Raw genomic sequence first — 19,234 nt, forward strand, 5'->3', positions numbered from 1 at the left:
CTCTTGCTCCCCCCAGCTTCCCACCCCCTGCCATCATCCTCCCATCCTCCTCCTCTCTCCAAAAACAACCCATAATGGGTGACTAGAGGCTGTCTATTTTTTTGCCAAAAGAGGGGATAGAAAAGGCGAGAGTAAGCCAGAGAGAGAGAGAGAGAGAGAGAAACCAAAAGTGAGCTTATCATCCTTGATTAGGCCTGTCACCACCAGGTAGGAGGCAGCAATTAGCCTTGGCCAGGACTGTTCCACTGAGACACATGCATGCCCACATGCCCACACAAGCTCTCTCACACACACATGTGCATATTTACGCCGGCACAACAGACAGTCGTGGAGGCGCACTTCTGTACACTTGGGAGAGCCGCTGAATGAGTGCGGCATCTGTTGGAGAGTGATTTGGCTGGCGGTGTGAAATAAAGGATGGATGAATGCATGGTGAGGAGAACCACGGTGTGGCACACTGGCGTGGAGAGATGAAAGCAGGAAGCAAAGTCATAGTGAAGGACAGGGGAGGAGACTGGGGGAAGCGAAAAAAAGTTTGAGAAAAAAGGTAGGAGAATGTAAACATGTCAAGAGTGAGAGGACAATAAAGCAATAAAAAATATGAGCAATGTAAAAACAGTTTTGCGTAAAAGACTGAATCAAAAAATGCAGAGGGAAGTATGAGGGCAGCAAGAAGAGGCATGGATGGGGGTCAAAACAAGAAACTTGCATGGCTAAATAGCCTAATAGTATGAGTTTGGGCCAAAGGAATTACGTACTGTTAAATTAAAATAAGTAACAAAGTGAACAAAAAGGAAGGAGTGGGACAAAGTGAAAGAAGAAATGAGAGACCGAGAGCATGAGGAAAAGAAGAAGAAGCAGATACATAGCAAACCAGAGGTTGAGGGAGAAGGGACGGAGGAGAGGGTGCCCAGATGAATGGGAGTTGGTGGGTGGGGCTGGGTGGTGAGGACATGAGCTGTTTGGTTTCGATAACATGTGCCAAATCAATTGTGGCTGAGTTATGGCAGGGGCCATGCAAATGAGATACTTATGGGTGTGGTAGGTTATATGCTGCTACTGACTCTGTAGCTGTGTAGCTGCCCTGTGTTTTTTTTTTCTACATGAGCTTTTCTGAAGCTTTTCCAAAACTAACAAGGAACTGAAAGGAAAGCCAGTGCCATGGTGGAAGACTTTTTTCTCGTAGGATCATAAAAAAAAAATCTAACATATACAATAGTCACATCGACATACATAGGGAATATTTTTAAACAGAAAGCTGAATTAAACTGATGAAATTAAAGGAATGCTTTTAAAAAAGCAATTTTTGTTATGTTGTCTTGACATAAGGGGAAAAGTTCACTCTGAGCTAAAGCTAGCTAAAGGCTTAATTGTTCACTATAAAAAAGAAAAACAAAATAGCAATTTCGGTAAAGGGTAAAGAAAATCTTTGTCACATTGGTTTTAAAGAATGGTTCAAAAAATTGTTTTCCCAACAGCACCAGTCCTATTGGTTTCTTGCATACCCTGCATAGCAAATAGGAAGGTAAAATAAAAAAAAAACTGATGTAGCAAAAGGAAAAAAAAAAACATAAATAGAATTTTATTATGTAAGCCTAAGAGGAAAGTTGACCATTGACCTAATTTCTCCTATATGATTTTCTTATTATAAATACATAAATAAATAAAGCTTGACCTGTAAATTAATTTAATTGAATTTAAAATTAATTTGGCAAATGTAGTAAAGCATTAAAAATATATTTTTCATGTTTGTTTAAAACACTGGGTCAAATTAAATTATGTTCTGAGTCATAAATAGTGACAGTCCTGTTCTTAGCATACTCTGCCTGCTCTGACTGCACTTTACAATGAGCCACTTATTCTGCAAGGGAACACTGGAATGTTAAATCACTTCATCTGTAATTGCTTGCATTTACTTCTCCTTAGTGGGCCGAGAAAATCTCCCGGGCCTAATAAATGTTGCTTTTTTGACCATGCTTCTGATGAGGAATTGGGCTTGGAGGAACAGGTTTGATGCTCATTTTTCACAAACAATGTTTTCATTTTTCTTCTCAGGCAGACAGTTGGCATTAGATTAGGGGAGGCCTAACAGAGGCAGGGCTGCTAGCAAATTGTGTGGCTTGAAGGGCAAATGCCCTTCTGAATTTATCAACTTATGGCTCCATTGAGCTGGGAGGGATGGTGATGACCTTAAGATACCCTCCTAAGGATGACTTGTACCGTTATTCTGTGGGACATGCAGAATCACTGCAGATTACCATTGTCTACTGGTCCAAATAAAAAGTTAAATAAATAAAAACATTTTAGGTAAATGTTATATATATTTATATAAGTAAACAAAATGCTGCAGTTTGGTTATCTTCTACATTATAATAGTATGCCTTCATTTTCATTGATATAGCATTAATAGTGCATTTTCAAGGCTTTTAACATTGCTCTCTGCATTATAATGGAATTTCAGTTTAGCCAGTGTGTGATTTACTGTTATAATTTATAAAGATTTAGAGCACACAATATGTGTTAGTGCTCTATTTCTATCTTTATAACTTTAAAAGTTATAAATGTTGGGATAAAACAAGAGGGAAATAATGATAGTTTGCATGCTGTCTTTGCCATTACTTACTTTCTGTGACAAGAATAGAATACAATAGAGTGGAATACAATTCGAATGGAAACACAAACATTTCAGAACATTTCAAACTACACTCTGGCATTGTGATGTGTTTAATGATTTGCCAGTTGAATGGAATGTATATAAATGAATGCCTTGTTGTAGACAAGCCTAAAGTACATTTTATCTATCTATCATGACATCAAAAAATAGGTAAAAAGTTATCAAAGCAAACTTCAATTGTTTCCTCATTTTTAATTTTGTCTCTCTTAAACAATATACATTTGTAACAATGAGACAGGACTTGAAGATGTCATATTATAGCTTGATATAATGAAACCTTGATAATAACCCATTAAACCATAACATGGACATTGCCTGACTTTGGCCTGGGAAAAGAGGACAAAAAGAATGGAGTTAAACTGCACAATATTTCCTAAGAATGTTTAACACTACTTGAAATTTGTTGAAGATTGTCTTTGGATGTGAGGACACAAAACCAGCTTGGGATGGGCCTGTCACACTGAACAACCCCAAACCATCTAGTCAAGCTCATCTCCAATATTTTCATATGATTTCCAATGACAGCCAATATGTGCTCTGTGTGAACCCAGCTTTGAGAGGTTTTTACCATCCAATATGTGCATTAAATAAACGCAGCGCATTATTAAAAACTGGAAGGATAGTGAGGACCCATCGTCTTTCAGGAAGAAATGGGGCTGGAAAAAATCCTGAATGATCATGATCAGCGATCACTTAAAGTTTGGAGAAATTAAATCGAAGAAAAAACAACAGTAGAACTCCGGGCTATGTTTAATAGTGAGCATTTCAACACGCAAAATGCGAAGGGAACTCAAGGGATTGGGACTAAACAGCTGTTTAGCCTTATGAAAGCCACTTATCAGTGAGGCTAACCAGAAAAAATGGCTTCAGTTTGCTAGGGAAAATAATGACAATGGTGTCATCTGCAAACTTCAGGAGTTTCATGGACGGGTCCGCTGAGGTGCAGTCATTTGTGTACAGGGAGAAGAGGAGTGGGGATAGAACACACCCCTGGGGGGCACCAGTACTTATTCATCTGATGCGGGAGAAGATGCTCCCCAGTCTCACCTGCTGCTGTCGGTCCGTCAGGAAGCTGTTAATCCACTGACAGGTGGAGGCTGGGACGTTGAGCTGGCTGAGCTTCTGGTGGAAAATGTCTGGTATGATGGTGTTGAAGGCCGAGCTGAAGTCTACAAACAGGATCCTGGCGTACGTCCCTGGACAGTCGAAGTGTTGCAGGATGAAGTGTAGACCTAAGTTGACAGCATCATCTGCTGTTTTTATGTAACTAACATTTAAATGGATAGTATTTATATATTTTTATAATTTGATGTGAAATTTTTTGAAATAATCATTGACAGTTCCCATACCTGTCATAGACAGTTGTTATATCACTGTGATGTTAACAGTCACTGTAGTGGTTGGTTCTTAAGGTAGATTAGGCCGCACCACACCTATTTTGTTATAGTAATCCTGTACTGAGGGAACTCACGCCATGCTGCTTTAAGAGGAGACGCCAACGTGATGATGAACTGTTAGTGTATTGTATTCTGTCATTGTTTTTCCCCAAAATCTATCTATGTATTCATTAGAAGTATCAGTCTGCATGATTAGACCTGGCAAAGCACAGGAACACACCATCTAGTACAATTCACAGACTGACAGATAATCTGTAAAGTACACTCTACTGTCATCGTTTTTAAGGCCAACTTGACTCACATGCAGAGAAAAACACTCAAACAGAGAAGCGTTGAAATCAATGATTTATTTACTCGGCTCAGACAGGAATGTGGAGAGTGGGAACGTGCCAGTTGTCAGGCTGAAAGGGAAACGGCAGAGGTGAGTAAGGGAAACAGTTAAGAAGAAAACTACGATGGTCTAAGCTCACAGTTCTGGTGGAGATTGATGGGGGAGAGGTGCAAGTCTGGAACAGAGTGGCCGTGTAGGTTCAGCTGGAGGGTTCCGATGGTCCAGGTGGGTCCTTAGGAGGGTGAAAAGGTTGTGCTCGAACAGACTGGTGGCGTCGCAAGGGCAGCTGCCAGGTCAGAAAGTGATCCAGAGTCCAGACTCTGTTGAAGGGGGATCCTAGAGAGATCTCCAGGAAGGAGCATGGCTTGAAAGGCCTAGGACGCAGAAAATACAGGCAATTAGTCAAAGAACTTCTTCAAGATTCTTCCGAGATTGCAGAAGTAACTGGCCAGGTGGTCGCTGCCGCAGTGGGCAAAACACTCAGGCATAGAAGTGCTGGCGAGCCACCCTCATATAGTCCTCCAGCTGATGAGGCAACATAATGCACCTGTCAGACTCTCGGACCTCCAGCTCCAGCGCCCCTTAGTGGTGAAAGAAGGTTATCAGCACGCAGGGGAACACCAAACTCCAACATCTACTTATGATTGAAATTAAAGCAGATTGTTAAGTCACAGCCTAAGCAAGGTAACTTGGTAACATTGACATCTGAAAACACTGAAAATGTAATCATTTAATACATACGAGACATGTTACCCATTGCTATTATGTAAATGTAGATCTCTGTCCCTAGAATTCTATAGGTTTTTGTTAATGTTGCTGAAACGGAATATTCAAGTCCCTCAATGACAGCAGCAAAACCCTATACATGACAAATCTGAATTCAATCTGAAAAGACTCACAAGGAAAAAGGGATGGCAATTAGAAAAGTTTTAATGATGTGAAATTACATGGTTATTTCTTTGGCGAAGACATGAATGCTGAGAATGACATGAGCTAAGATGAACATTTGTAAGGTTTAGATTTAGAGATGTCTTCCCCCTGATCCGACACTGGTGGTGGATTGGCGGCCAGGGAGCGAGGAAGCCAGGAGTAGACTGTGGCTCAGTAGGAAGAGTAGTTGTCTTGCAATCAGAAGGTTGTGGGTTTGATTCCAGCTTTCTCCTGCCATATGTTGATGTGCTCCTGGGCAAGGCGCTTAACCTCAAGTTGCCTGCTGATCTGCGTATCGGTGTATGAATGTGTGAGCGTTAGTGAGTGTGATTGGGTGAATGTGGCTCTAGTGTAAAGCACTTTGAGCGGTCTGTATAACTGGAAAGGCGTTATATAAATTCAGTCCATTTACCATTTCAATCCATTTAGATGGGAAGGAAGATGATGGAGGAGGGATGAGCTCAGCTGACAAGCGAGGATGAACACGGCTGAAGGTCCTTTAAAAGCAAGGCGTCAGAAGGTGATTGGATGGAGAATCAGGTGGACGGGATGCTGATTGGAAGGGCTGGGAGATGCACGGAAGAGTCATTGGGAGGTGGAGGCGATGAAGGTGAGTCTTTCATTCAGAATTTTCTTCTAAACTCCATTTGAACTCATATTATCTTACTGTTAAAAATCCAACATCCTAAAGTATACAATGTGAGGAAACACCAGAAATGAAAGGATAATTATACACTTAATTCATTTTATTTATAGATAAAAATTAAAATAAAATCTACAGCATCTCAAGTTTACATAAAGATTAAGATGTCAATTATTTCACATCTTTAAATAGCATATAACTGAGCCTAATGCAGTGTTTTTTCTGAGATAAAATTGTATTATTGATCAAGTTGTTTCCTGTTGCCCTACATTTCACGTCTCACACCTAGAAACAGTTTGTGTCATGTTAAATAAAAAGCCATCAAAGTACTCTACGCCTGCTTTGGGGTTGATATAGGTCATTGAGGATAGTCACACATCACCAGGCACCAGAACCTTAGAAGTGGATTATTTGAATTCTGCCAGTTGTGGGTTTAAGAATTGGACTCACATTGGGCAGTTTCATTGTCTGTCAGTCAGGTTTGCTCTCCTTGAGTTGTTTCTGTGCAGCTTTTTCAGTGTAGAGAAGCATGCTTATTCTACTGGGGGACGCAGTCAGTGTTGTTGACAGGTTTGCTTCTTCTTAAACAATATTTGGATCGTTGTTATGTGCCAATATAACATCAGTATAAATGCCAGTACCCTAGGTATCAGCACTACACTGGAAGGATAGAGACAAAAAAACAAACCCTTATTTATTTCACCTGTCATAGATTTTAATGCTGTGATTGATCAGTGCAGGTTTAATAAAGATCAAACCTGTGATCTTTCAAAAATCAATGTGATTACTATGATGAACAAATGTAAGCTATTGCCAGGGACCTCTGGGAACTGAGTGTGCCAAACACGAGTTCCAGCTACATGATTGCCTTTGCTTTTGCAGTTCAAGCTATTATGGCAACATTAAATTATAAACTCTCTTTATAACCTCAGATATTGCCGAGCTTAGCAAAGGTGCGGATTATTCAATTCGCCTCATTTAAAAACCAGGGACAGAGTGTCTGTGATCAATGGATAATTTCCACGATACATGTCCTATGGATTTCAGGGGTGTTGAATGTAATCAAAAGTGTCAGAACCTGTAAAACTTATTTTCATGTTGTGTGTTTGTGGGGGAATGGGTTCTCAGAGGTGTGTGTGTGTGTGTTTGTGTGTGTGTGTTCAAAGTACATATGAATCCCCGCCTTGTTCATTGTCAATATTGTAAATAGTTAGGCCATCCACTAAAGCTGAGACCTTATATTTCATTACAAAAAACATAAAAACAGTATGCTTGAGGAATAATGATTAATGTGACTGTTGCTCCATGCTATCTAAGATGGGACATGTGTCATTCTGTACCAGCCAACAGTGGATGTTTCTGTAATGCAAATCAACAAAAAAATGCATACATATAAATATAGATTGAAGAAAAACGTACAATGTACTACTGATTAAAATCTTGTGATTGTCAAATATGGTTATTATACAGGTATATCCCCAAACAATAGAATACTGCTCAAAAGTGCAATATTTTGTGCCAGTCATTTCAGAGTGAAAACATTTTGTGAAACTCATCTATTATACAGAATCATTACAAAGAGTAAAATATTTCAAGCTTTTATTCCTTGTAATTTTGATAATTATGGCTTACAGGTAAAGAAAACTTTAAATTCAGTGTCTCAGAAAATTACAATATCACATTAGGCAGATCAAAAAAGAATGTTTTAAGCACAAATGTCAGGCTTCTGAAACTTATGCCCATTTATGTACACTCAATAATTGGGTGGGCCTCCGTTTGCATGAATCACTGCATCAATGCACTGTGGCATAGAGGCAGACAGCCTGTAGCACAGCATAGGTGTAATGGAAGCTCAGATATCTTTGATAGCTGCTTTCAGGTCATCTGACTTGTTGGGTTTGGTGTCTCTCATCTTCCTCTTGACAACCACTCATAGATTTTCTAAGGGGTTCAGGTCAGGGGAGTTTGCTGGCCAATCAAGAACAGGAACACCATGGTAATTTAACCAGATTTTGGTACCTTTGGCAGTGTGGGCAGGTGCCAAGAACTTCTGGAAAATAAAATTGGCTTCTCCATACAGCTTATCAGAAGAAGGAAGCATTTATTGCTTTAAAATGTTTGGGTAGATGACTGCGTTGAGTGTGGACTTGAGAAAACACTGTGTACCAACACCAGCAGATGACATAGTTCCCCAAACAATCACTGACTGTGGAAACTTCACGCTGGACTTCAAACAACATGGATTCTATGCCTCTCCACTATTCCTCCACACTCTTGGACCTTGATTTCCAACTGAAATACAGAATTTACTTTAATCTGAAAACAGGACTTGGACCATTGAGCAACAGTCCTGTTTATTTTCTCCTTAGCCCAGGTGAGATGCTACTGACAATGTCTCTGGTTCAGGAATGGCTTGACACAAGGAGTGCGACATTTGTAGCCCATGTCTCATATTCACCTGTGTATGGTGGCTCTTGATGCACCAACTCCAGCCTCAATCCACTCCTTGTGATGCTCCCCCAAATTATTGAATGAATTTTGCTTGACAATCCTCTCAAGGCTGTGGTTCTCCCTGTTGCTGGTGCACCTTTTCCTATCACGCTTCTTCCATCCACTCAATTTTCTCTTAATATGCTTGGATACAGCACTCTGTAAACAACCAGCTTCTTCAGCAATGACCTTTTGTGGCTTACCCACCTTGTGAAGGTTGTCGATGACTGCCGTGTGTCATTGTGTAAAAGCCAACAGTGGACAGTTCTGTAATGCAAATCAACAAACAAAATGCATACCTAAAAATATAGATTACAGAAATAGGTGCACTGTAAAACTGATTAAAATTCTGTGATTGTCATATATTATATTTTGAAAATCTGGGGCTAGGCCATTTCAAAGGTGTAGTAAAACGTTTTTCTGCAATTAATAACACATCAAAACAAAGAATCTTGCTGACCATTTTATTCCAAACTGTTTTTTTGAAGTACTTATGAATCCCTGCCTAATGGCCAGCCCTTCATTTTAATGCAGTTTCAATATTGAGAATGGTTAGGCCATCCACTAAAGCTGGGGCTTAATATTTCTGTCGGGGGAGGACTGTGGGTCGGACCAAAGCGCAGACAAGAGCTCGGTAGCCGCATCTTAGTACTTCCTTGTTTATTCAAAAAATATCCAAAACGTAACAAAAACACTGCAGGGATGAATCATAAGTACAGTCCAAAACTTACATGAACTCCGCAGGTCACTTAAGGCAAAAACGTAGCATAAACGTAGCATAGTCTCCAAACAAAGCATAGACAAAGCATAGACATGGTAGGGAACGGGGTAGTAACAGAACGAACCAGCGAGGAACTAAGCAAACAAAACAACTAATATACACAGAGCACAGAGAGGGGAACAAAAGGCAGGTAATCAAAGAAACAGGGAACAGGTGTGACATGGACGCAGGGAGACAGAGGGAGCAGGTGAACCTAATAAGACTAAGACATGAGGAAAGGGACTGATTAACAAAACAGTGAAACAGACCTAAACGAAACTACAGACCAAGATAAAACAGAATCAAGAATAAACATGAACTAAAGGAAACCGAGAACTGGAGGTAGCACAACAACCTAAGATCTAAGGACTAGCAAAAGAAACCATAAAGTCCAAAAATGTCACTCCATGACAATTTCATTACAAAAAACAAAAACAAATTATGCTTGAGGAATAATTATGATAATAATTGATGTTGGAGTGTGACTGTTGCTCCATGCTATCTAAGAAGGGTCGTGTGTCATTCTGTACCAGCCAACAGTGGACATTTCTGTTATGCAAATCAACAAATAAAATGCATACCTATAAATATAAATATAGATTAAAGAAACAAGTACATTGTATAATTGATTAAAATCCTGTGATTGTCATAACTGGTCAATGATATATTTGGGGCAAAGCTATTTCAAAGAGCTAGTAACATTTGATAAAAAACTTTTTTTCTGTAATTAATAACACATTAATAATAACAAAAATATAATAACAAATATGCTACAGGAACAATTAATTATGTTGGAGTGGACTGTTTCTCCATACTATCTAAAAAGGGAAATGTGTCATTATGTAGCAACCAACAGTGGATATCTGTCGTTTACTGCCAAACAAGTGGTGACCTTCTTTTCTGTAGGTCTAATGCAAACCAGGGGTTAGGATTGACTCTAAACAAAGAGTCTTTAAGGTAAACAAAAACTCGCTAGATGACAATGAGCATAGACAGTTCCACTGCTTTATAATGGAGGTCCCCTCTTGGATAGCTAGATGTTGTCCCCTCTTGGTCATTTCTTTTAGAAAAAAATTAAAAAGCACATTTGCAGTAATATTATGGGAAAAGGCCTTAAAAGTAATTTTTGTATCATATTTATTTTACTTAAAAATGACTAGAAACACAAGTCCACACTTGGCAGTTTACACTGACAGTCCACTGTTGGTAAGTTAGATGTGTATGTATGTGTGTGTGTGTGTGTGTGTGTGTGTGTGTGTGTGTGCCAACCAATATCCACACTCTTGCTCACTGCTCTTTGAGCAAGAAATGGAACCAACCGTTATGGTGTGAATCCAATTTTCACCACCCTGTAAGTGTCATTTTGTGCCTTATCTCCACTTCACACCTTCCCTTTACATCATTATAATCAAAGCTTTTTTCTCACCTCAACTAATAATACTTTCATCAGAGATAATTTTTAATCTGTACTAATAATCATCACTTTTCTTAAACATCAAACCATTTGTTGTAAATCGTTTTGAAGGTGTTAGTATGGTGTTAGGTATGGTATGATTATCAAGATGCACACTTGTGGAATGAAATCTTACAGTAATCCTCCAAATTTATTTTACAAACTCCTGGTTAATATTTATGTGGCAAACACGTCTTGATGCCATTCCATCATTGCAGACTACAATCTGTAACACTGAAGTGCTTCTACCATCATATTTTAAAGCCAGAAAATCTAAAAATCTCAAAGCAGATCATTTTAAAACATGCTTTTCAGAAAAAAGAGACACAATCCTCCCAAAACCATGAAGGAAAACCAAGAATGGATGATGATGTAGAGTTTGAAATGGCACCATCTGACTATCTCTCAAAGCAATTACAAACTGTTTTCTTGAAAGAAAGGCCTTTCTTAATTTATCAAATTGGTGTGTGGCTGTTTATTACCAAAACATAAAAAGAATGGAACAATCACTTTAGGTACAAACATGTAAGCAAGACAAGGTGGTTCAGCTTCATGGAAGTAAGCAGGTGAAGAGGAAGGATTTCTCAACACCCCAAAATAACATGTTCTTCATTGGAAAACAAATTTTTTCACCGTGGAAAAAGTGGAATCCTGAATATAAGAAAAGCAATATCCCAAAGCAAATGCTTTCTTTTAGAGCAGTTTGTACTTGCTATTCATTATGAGTTACTACAAAATGCCTGCTGATGTCTACGTGTCACATTAAACGAATAATTGCTCTCTCCAAATGATCCTACTGCATATTTAGTGATGATAATTACTTGAGGTCTGACTTTTTGCCTGAGCCAAATAAGTTTTGGACTGTAGCTGCAGTCTAATTGTTTATCAGTATTTTAACTTCCTTTCCATCCACCACATGTAGTATTAGCTTGAAGTGACTTAATAGATGCAAACAACATTTTGTGGGAACAGTAGACTGACTGATATAATTTGACTGGTGTGACATAAGGTAACCTGAAAATAACATTTGGAAAGCTACATTACTATAGCGTAGTTAAAGAGGCCTGTACTGTACAGGCACTCATTAGCCCAGAGTCTGTGAGCTCTTGATACTGCCTACCATTGACCTCTGAGGTTCATCACTGGCCTCAGAGCTCTTACACTTCACTGTGTCCTTTATGATCATGTTGGTTGGTCCTCTTTGGCGTCTCACAGGGTTCAACACCTGTATTTACTTATTTATAAAGGTCTACTTGGTCAGCTCCATTGTTATTTACAAATGTATAATTCTCAGACATGCACAGGTTCTTATTATCTTCGCATTGCTGACCTGTTTTTATTGTCAGTTCCAAAGGTCCAATCTCAGCAGGGTAAGAAGGGTTTTCAGTTTCTGCTCCTTGTGCTTGGAACCTTCTAAGAAATTAATTAAAATTGAGGGACCTGGTCTCTTTAGAATCTTTTAAAAGGGGTTTAAGTGATAGGGAAACTAACATCAGCAAGTAGCTGTTTTACCTGATAATTTTTCTATTTATATTGTAATATGTGTTGCTTCTGATAATTTAAAGTTTGTAATTCATATTCAGGTTTGTAATTGCACATTTTTGTATGTTGGCTGTATGTTGTGACTGACTTGACCACTGCCTGTCTTGGCCAGGATGCTCTTGTAAAAGTGTTTTTCAATCTCAATAAGACCTTTCCTAGACAAATAAAGGTGAAAATAATAATAAAATAAAAGGTCTGACTATGCAGAGAAAAGTGACACATAGTATGTGTTGCTAATATAAAACAAGCTATTCTGTGAACAGTCTGACAAATCAGTTAGCACAGCAGATTAGCAATACTGGTCAGAACGGAAGCAGAAATTACATTCATTCTATTTCTTTAATTCTGTAGCTCTATTCCTTTTTTCACTCAAAAATGTTGTCTGAGTGCCAAGAAGAAGCCCAACAGATTTACTTTTGCAAATGGAGCATTACAGCTCCGCTTGATATATATATCAAGCACTTGGCACTCAGACAACATTTATATATATACATATATATATATATATATATATATATATAATGCTCTCTGATTCTGCAGTCGTGGGGTGGATCAGAGATGGACAAGAAGCTGAGTACAGGAATGTGGTGGACCGCTTTGTGGCATGGTGTGGAAACAATCATCTCATTTTGAACATGACTAAAACAATGGAGATGATTGTAGATTTTAAGAGAAACAGGAATAAGTCAAAAACTATTTCTATCATGGGAGAAGAAGTGGAGGTGGTGGAGGAGTATAAATACCTCGGTGTTCACCTGGACAACAGACTAGAGTGGAGATGTAACTGTGAAGCCATCTACAAGAAGGGACAGGGCAGACTCTACTTCTTGAGGAAGCTTAGGTCCTTTGGTGCTTGCAGCAAGATGCTGCATATCTTTTATAAGTCTGTTGTGGAAAGTGTGATCTCTTCTGCCATCATCTGCTGGGGAAGCAGCATCAGAGCCAGTGACTTAAAAAAGCTCAACAAGCTGATAAAAAAGGCTGGCTCTGTTCTGGGGACTCCTCTGGAACTTCTGGAGATCATTGTGGAAAGATGGATTCTTCATAAAATGAAGAACATTATGGAGAACCCTGAGCATCCTCTTCATGAGACTGTCCTACAACAACAAAGTGTCTTCAGTCAGAGGCTTCTACAGATCTGCTGTAAGACGGAGCGCTACAGGAGATCCTTTCTGCCCACAGCCATCAGCATCTACAACGGCTCTTTGAGGAAACCCTCATAATGAGCTACAACATTTAATTTCCCTTTGGGAATAATAAAGTATTTTTGAATTTAATTTGAATTGAATATATATATATATATATATATATATATATATATATATATATATATACTGTATATCTTGAGCCATAGACCCAGGGTGTATTCACACTTGCCCCTTTTGGTCCGCTTTAAACGAACCAGAGTTCGTTTCCCCCCTTGGTCCGGACCACACAACCGGACCGAGACCCACTTTTTGAGGGGGTCTCGGTCCGCTTCCAAACGGACTCTGGTGCAGTTCGCTTATGGTCTGAATACAAAACGGCCCCAATCCGAACCAACTACAAAAAGCATACGTCTCTTTGGACCTAAAAAGCCACCGTAGCCGCTAGCAAAGGTGTTTGTTGTAATGTAATCATACCTGATAAGCTGTATGTTGCTTAGCAACGCTACTGGCTTGTTGTGGTACAAGGCACGTAGAGAACGTCGGCGTTCAGCACGCATTCTCTGACGGGGTTTCAAAATTATAAATAGAACATCTCAAAGTCTGTGTTGAATGAGCTGCTCTTCACTCTCACAATAATATTGCAGCTGTAATAACGGCAGAAATATGCAGAACAGAGGAGCTGCACGCAGCACGTCTACAACTGTTTTCCTACATTTCCGGGTCTGTGCTCTGTCCCGCCCCCCGTCATTTCTGTCCAATGGGAGCAATGATCGTCACCCGCGTGGCTTTGTTTACAAGTAATAGGTCGCTTGCAAAAAGTACAATGTGAAAACAAACCGCACCAAATGAAAAAAATAAAGTTCGCTTTTGGTCCGGACCAAACAAGCGGACCAAAGGACTTTCCTGGTGTGAATACACCCCCAAAGACCCGAGACCATGGGGCACATCATCCCCAAGCAGAGGCCTGACTGTCATGGTTGAGGGTTTGGTGGCAGGACCAGAATGCAGAACACGGCGAGAAGGCAGCATGGTGAGTTGAAGAGGTATTTAATGATGAGGTAAACAGACTTGCAGGCAGGAGTACTGGATACAGGCAGACAGTCCAAAGCGTATTTACAGGAGGCAAGCAAGAACAAACCACAAGGAGGAACTCAAGACTTCAGCTAGGGTATCAAGGGAAGATAACATGGAATGATAACATGAGGAACCAGCGAAGAACAATGAAAACCAGAGAGCTTATAAACTAAGGGAAGTGGAGTATGGACCAATGAGATTGGGAGGCAGGTAATCAGAGGAAACAAGAATCAGGTGTGGACCAGGCTGCAGGGAACTGAGGGAATATGAATGGTCGCTATGGTGACCAGACTGGAAGACAAAGAGACACAGGAGAAACTATACTACGAAATAACCAAAGGGAAAACTGGATCAAAAGATAAACAATAATAACTCACAAAGAGGAGCAGGGAGGCAGAGGCACAGGAGAACTGACTACAAAACTAAACAATGGGAAAGGAACTAAATAACAAACTCAGGGAAACAGATCTAAGCACTATAACTATAGACAAAGATAAATAACCATAATAATCTAGAATAACCATTAACTAAAGTAAACCGAGGAACTGGATGGAACAGAAGAAAAACCTGACTGATAAAAAGTAAACAAGCACTAAACTACCTGGGAGGGAAGCAGAGAAAGTGAAGACTAGAATAAATACAAACCATATACAAAATGTAAACAATAAGTGGAACTAAGTATAGTGGCAAACAATAACTACAAGCTAACCTATAAAAGGAACTGAAACAATAAAAACCAACATGGGGAACTAAACTAGGGATAAGAGTGGGAAGAACTACAAACATAAAGGGAAACAAACACTAAGTAAATAACAACTGAAGGGGAACTAATGACAAGAGGACAAAAGGAGGAATAGGGAAATTAAACTAATAAACTAGAAGAATGCAGCAAGAAACAAATAACCTAACCATAAACAAACACAGAGGCACTAAGCGGGAAACTAAACTAGAGAACCCAAGGAAGCAAAAGAATTGTAATGATAATAATAGTAATAATAATCATAAGAAGAAGAAGAAGAAAACCATTCTAAGTAATAAATAAATGATAAAGCAACCACCAACTATGGGCGAGAGGAGAAAGAACTATTAACACTAGGAGGCAGGAGAGAGAACAAAACTATCAGGAAACAGAAGGAATTAACAAACATGACTAATAAACCCAAAGAAATAGAAACAAGTAAGTGAAGAGTAAATAAACACAAAACCAAAACAAAGTCCACAATAGCAGATCCTGACACCGACAGAGCCAGGGGGCCCAGGGCCCGACAGCAGCCACCAGGAGTGAGCCGGCACACACCAAAGCACCCTGCCCAGGACACCGTGAATCACCAGTACAACAGCGGGCAGAGACATCAACCACCGGCAGAGAGGAAATAGGCCCGACATTTGATGGAGGGGCCTAAGCTGATCCAGGAGAGGGAGCAGCCCAAAACCCAACCTGACACAAAAACAGGGGCACACAGTCCAATCACATATTCTCACCCTGATAAAAAAAAAAAAAACACTCACCCAACATAAAGACACACAACAATGGACGTTGTACACTCACTCACACTCCACACCCAGGTCCAGGATTTGATAGCTCTATTCCTTTAGTACATGCTTGGCTTGACTCAACTAGCCTCGACTCGTCTTTATATGACAGTTAAGCAACAGCTCGGTTTGGGCAGGGTCATCAAAGCAAGGCAACCCGAAAAGTAACATAATTTGATTTGTATGCAACACAACAATGGAAGAAATGGAAGCGATGACAAACCTGTTGTTCTTTCTAAGGCATTTTGTCAGACTTAAAGTTAAAGAAGAAGCTTTGGATTGGTATGATTTGGTCAACAGAATTATGAACCATGAAGTAGTTAAACTAATTAAATTCCATTAAACACTAGCCCAGTATCAGAAAATACAAATGTTAGTGTGGCACAGAATTCCTTAAGCACTGAGGGTTTTAGAAGCCGCCTGCTTTTTCTCTTTCTTTCTGTGGAAGATACATGCGTTTTCTCTCCCTCCCTCCCTGCTGATCCCTGCTTCTGCTTTTTGTCTGTATTTTTCTCGGAGCCTCGCTTTGCATATCCTCCAAACTTGTAAATTGTGGATTTGGTCAGCTGGTCTCTCAATGTAATTGATCAAATTTTTTTAACGGGAAGACAGGGTAAAGGAGAACCCTTTTGTCCAGACGGGACGTTCTTTTCTGGATACACAATGGATTCTTGGCAGCAGTGGAAGATTGTGTGCCTGACTACGATGTCGGTCCAAGACGTAGAAGATGTGTACATATTTGGACTTTTGGTGGTTACCTGGCTTATCGAGTGATTCGCAAAACATGGGCCACTGTTCAAAGCATTCCAAAGCTGCCTGCGATGTTGGATGGAGTCTGTAGAGCGATCAACACTCAGACTGAAATGTTACGAGAACAGAATCGCAGCCTGGCACCGGTTGGACACAAAGGTTAAAGGATATAATATTGGAGAAGTTGTACGCTCTAGATCTGCGGAAAGTACCAGAAATTTGGCTATTTGGATTTGCTATTTGGATTCGCAAATGAGACATACCAGTAAAACTCTTAAGGTAGTTGGAAATTCACAACTGCCTGAACCACAACATTTATTGTTTTTCTAAATCTGGTGCCCCAATGTGGCCTTGGCAACCTCTGCTAACTGGCTATCGACAAAATATCTCCTGGATGTTATATAAACATGACGCTCTTCCCCAGCACACCCCTACCAGCTGGTGTTAGGACTATGCGGCCAATTGATAAAACTTTCACCTCTCTTCTCGAGGACAATGGCGCTTCTATCAGTGTTGACAGTCTAATTCTTGCAAACACACTCAGACTTATATATTAGCACACTCAACATTCCACCGTATCTTTGCTTAATCTTTACTTATGTGTGTGTTGCTTACTCCTGCTGAGGTTTTTTGTACTACTTCAGACTGTATTCTGCTAAGAATAGAGTCTGAAAAATGTTTTTTCCCTCCTATCTTACTTTACCTAAATGTGTGATTTCATTACTTTTCATAGATTTTCAGATTTCTCAGAAGGATTACCAGCGAAAGCCAAACATTATTAGTATTTGAAAATTTGGACAAAAGCTGTTTTTACACCAATGACCATAGATTTTTAGATTTCTTAGAAGGATTGTATCACAACTATTTCATACCAGTGAAAGCCAAACATTATTAGTATTCAAAAAGTTTGAACCTAAACTGTTTTATACCAGTGACCTAGCTTCTCTACTTAGACTTCAGTGAGTGCCCATGATTGTTACTATTAGAATGATGGGACCACAGCTACCTCATTCCAGCGACCTCAAGGATTAATATTATAATTTTTCTTCTAGCAAAGGATGAATTCCTTACCACAGAGGACTTAATGAGCTAATTACCTCTATTAGAAAGATTGGATTAGAACCAGCTCTTACCAGTAAACTCCCAAGGATTATTAATGTCATTTAATATGTTTTTCTGTGTTTGATTTTCTGTATCATTGTAATGTTTTTCCTCATGTGCAGTGCTTTGAGTGCCTTGTTGCTGAAAAGCGCTATATAAATAAACTTGACTTGACCTCACTTCAATTTACATAACTGAAATAAATAGAATATATCAAAGACCTCATTCCACCACTTTCACGACATCTCCAAGATCTGTTCAGTATTTTTCCGCTCTGACACAGAAAAACTAATCCATGCCTTTGTTTCCTCCAGACTGGATTACTGCAATAGACTTTTTAATGAGGATCTCCTCCAAAAACATAAAAAAATTACAGTATATCTAGAACAGTGCCACAAGAGTCCTCATGCGAGTACACAAGTATGAACATATCACACCCATCCTTTACTCCCTCCTTTGGCTCCCAGTCCCATTTTGCATCCAATATAAAAGTGTTCTGCTCACCCATAAATGCATCAGCGGCCATGATCCATGTTATCTATGAGAACTCATTCCACTCCAAACCTTCACCCACACCCTCAGGTCGTCCAGTGGCCGGCTCCTCCAGGTCCCCTCTGCTAGGCTCAGAACCATCGGGGACAGAGCCTTTTGCTCTGCTGTACCCCATCTCTTGAATAGCCTCTCATCAGCGCTGAGAGAAGTGCAGCGCCTGTATTCATTTAAAGTTGGACAGTCTAAATGCGAACCTTTGGTACCTGTAAGACATAAAAGAATATTTTTTCAAGTGGAACCATTATTGCAACTGTTACTATGTCTGATTCATCTAGGAGAAGCCCCAGATTGTATTCAGCAACATCTTGACTGTAACTTCAGTAATTTGGACTGAATCAGTTGAAGCATATTTGTTCCTCAAATGTTTTAGTGGGCATTGTGTCATTTTGGCACAGTTTAGCCCAATGTGTTTTTCCCCTCTTAAAGGGAAATCTGGTCAAATTAAAGTGCTGATTTCGATTGTAAGACTCCTGCATATCGCATAGCCTTCGGTCATGACATTTACCCTGTGTATCATCAAAATGTGTCATTGTACACAGAATAAAATCAAAAAAGGCCATGCTCTGCCTATACCAGGACTGGTATGCTCGGGGCTACTAGGTTAATATTTAAAGTGCAATCACTAAAGAGTACAGTTTCTTCTGCACTGGCACAGTCAGAGTTGTTTGTTTGATGACTTCACCTGGTAAGAAATTTAAATGGGATCTGTTATGCAAAATTCCCGTTTTGATAATTTGTATACTTCCATTTGAGTCTCTAATGCTTATACACACAGTCTAAATGACAAAAAATAAATAAATAATTCAGACGTTGTTTTTGGCTAGAAATGAATGTTTTATTTTTACTAAAAACATGC

General features: G+C 39.5%; 1 long non-coding RNA gene across 1 annotated transcript; it reads right to left on the reverse strand.

Annotated features, from left to right (window-relative positions):
• Nucleotides 1–4,403: 4,403 nt before the first annotated feature.
• LOC124863991 lies at nucleotides 4,404–18,563 on the reverse strand. The gene is made up of 4 exons (XR_007037240.1): nucleotides 18,331–18,563; nucleotides 4,950–5,036; nucleotides 4,542–4,776; nucleotides 4,404–4,472 (listed from the first exon to the last, which is right to left on the reverse strand). It is a non-coding gene; the product is annotated as an uncharacterized LOC124863991 (long non-coding RNA).
• Between the last annotated feature and the right edge of the window lie 671 nt (nucleotides 18,564–19,234).

This window comes from Girardinichthys multiradiatus, chromosome 3 (genome assembly GCF_021462225.1).
Source record: "Girardinichthys multiradiatus isolate DD_20200921_A chromosome 3, DD_fGirMul_XY1, whole genome shotgun sequence".
Lineage (NCBI taxonomy): Eukaryota > Metazoa > Chordata > Actinopteri > Cyprinodontiformes > Goodeidae > Girardinichthys > Girardinichthys multiradiatus.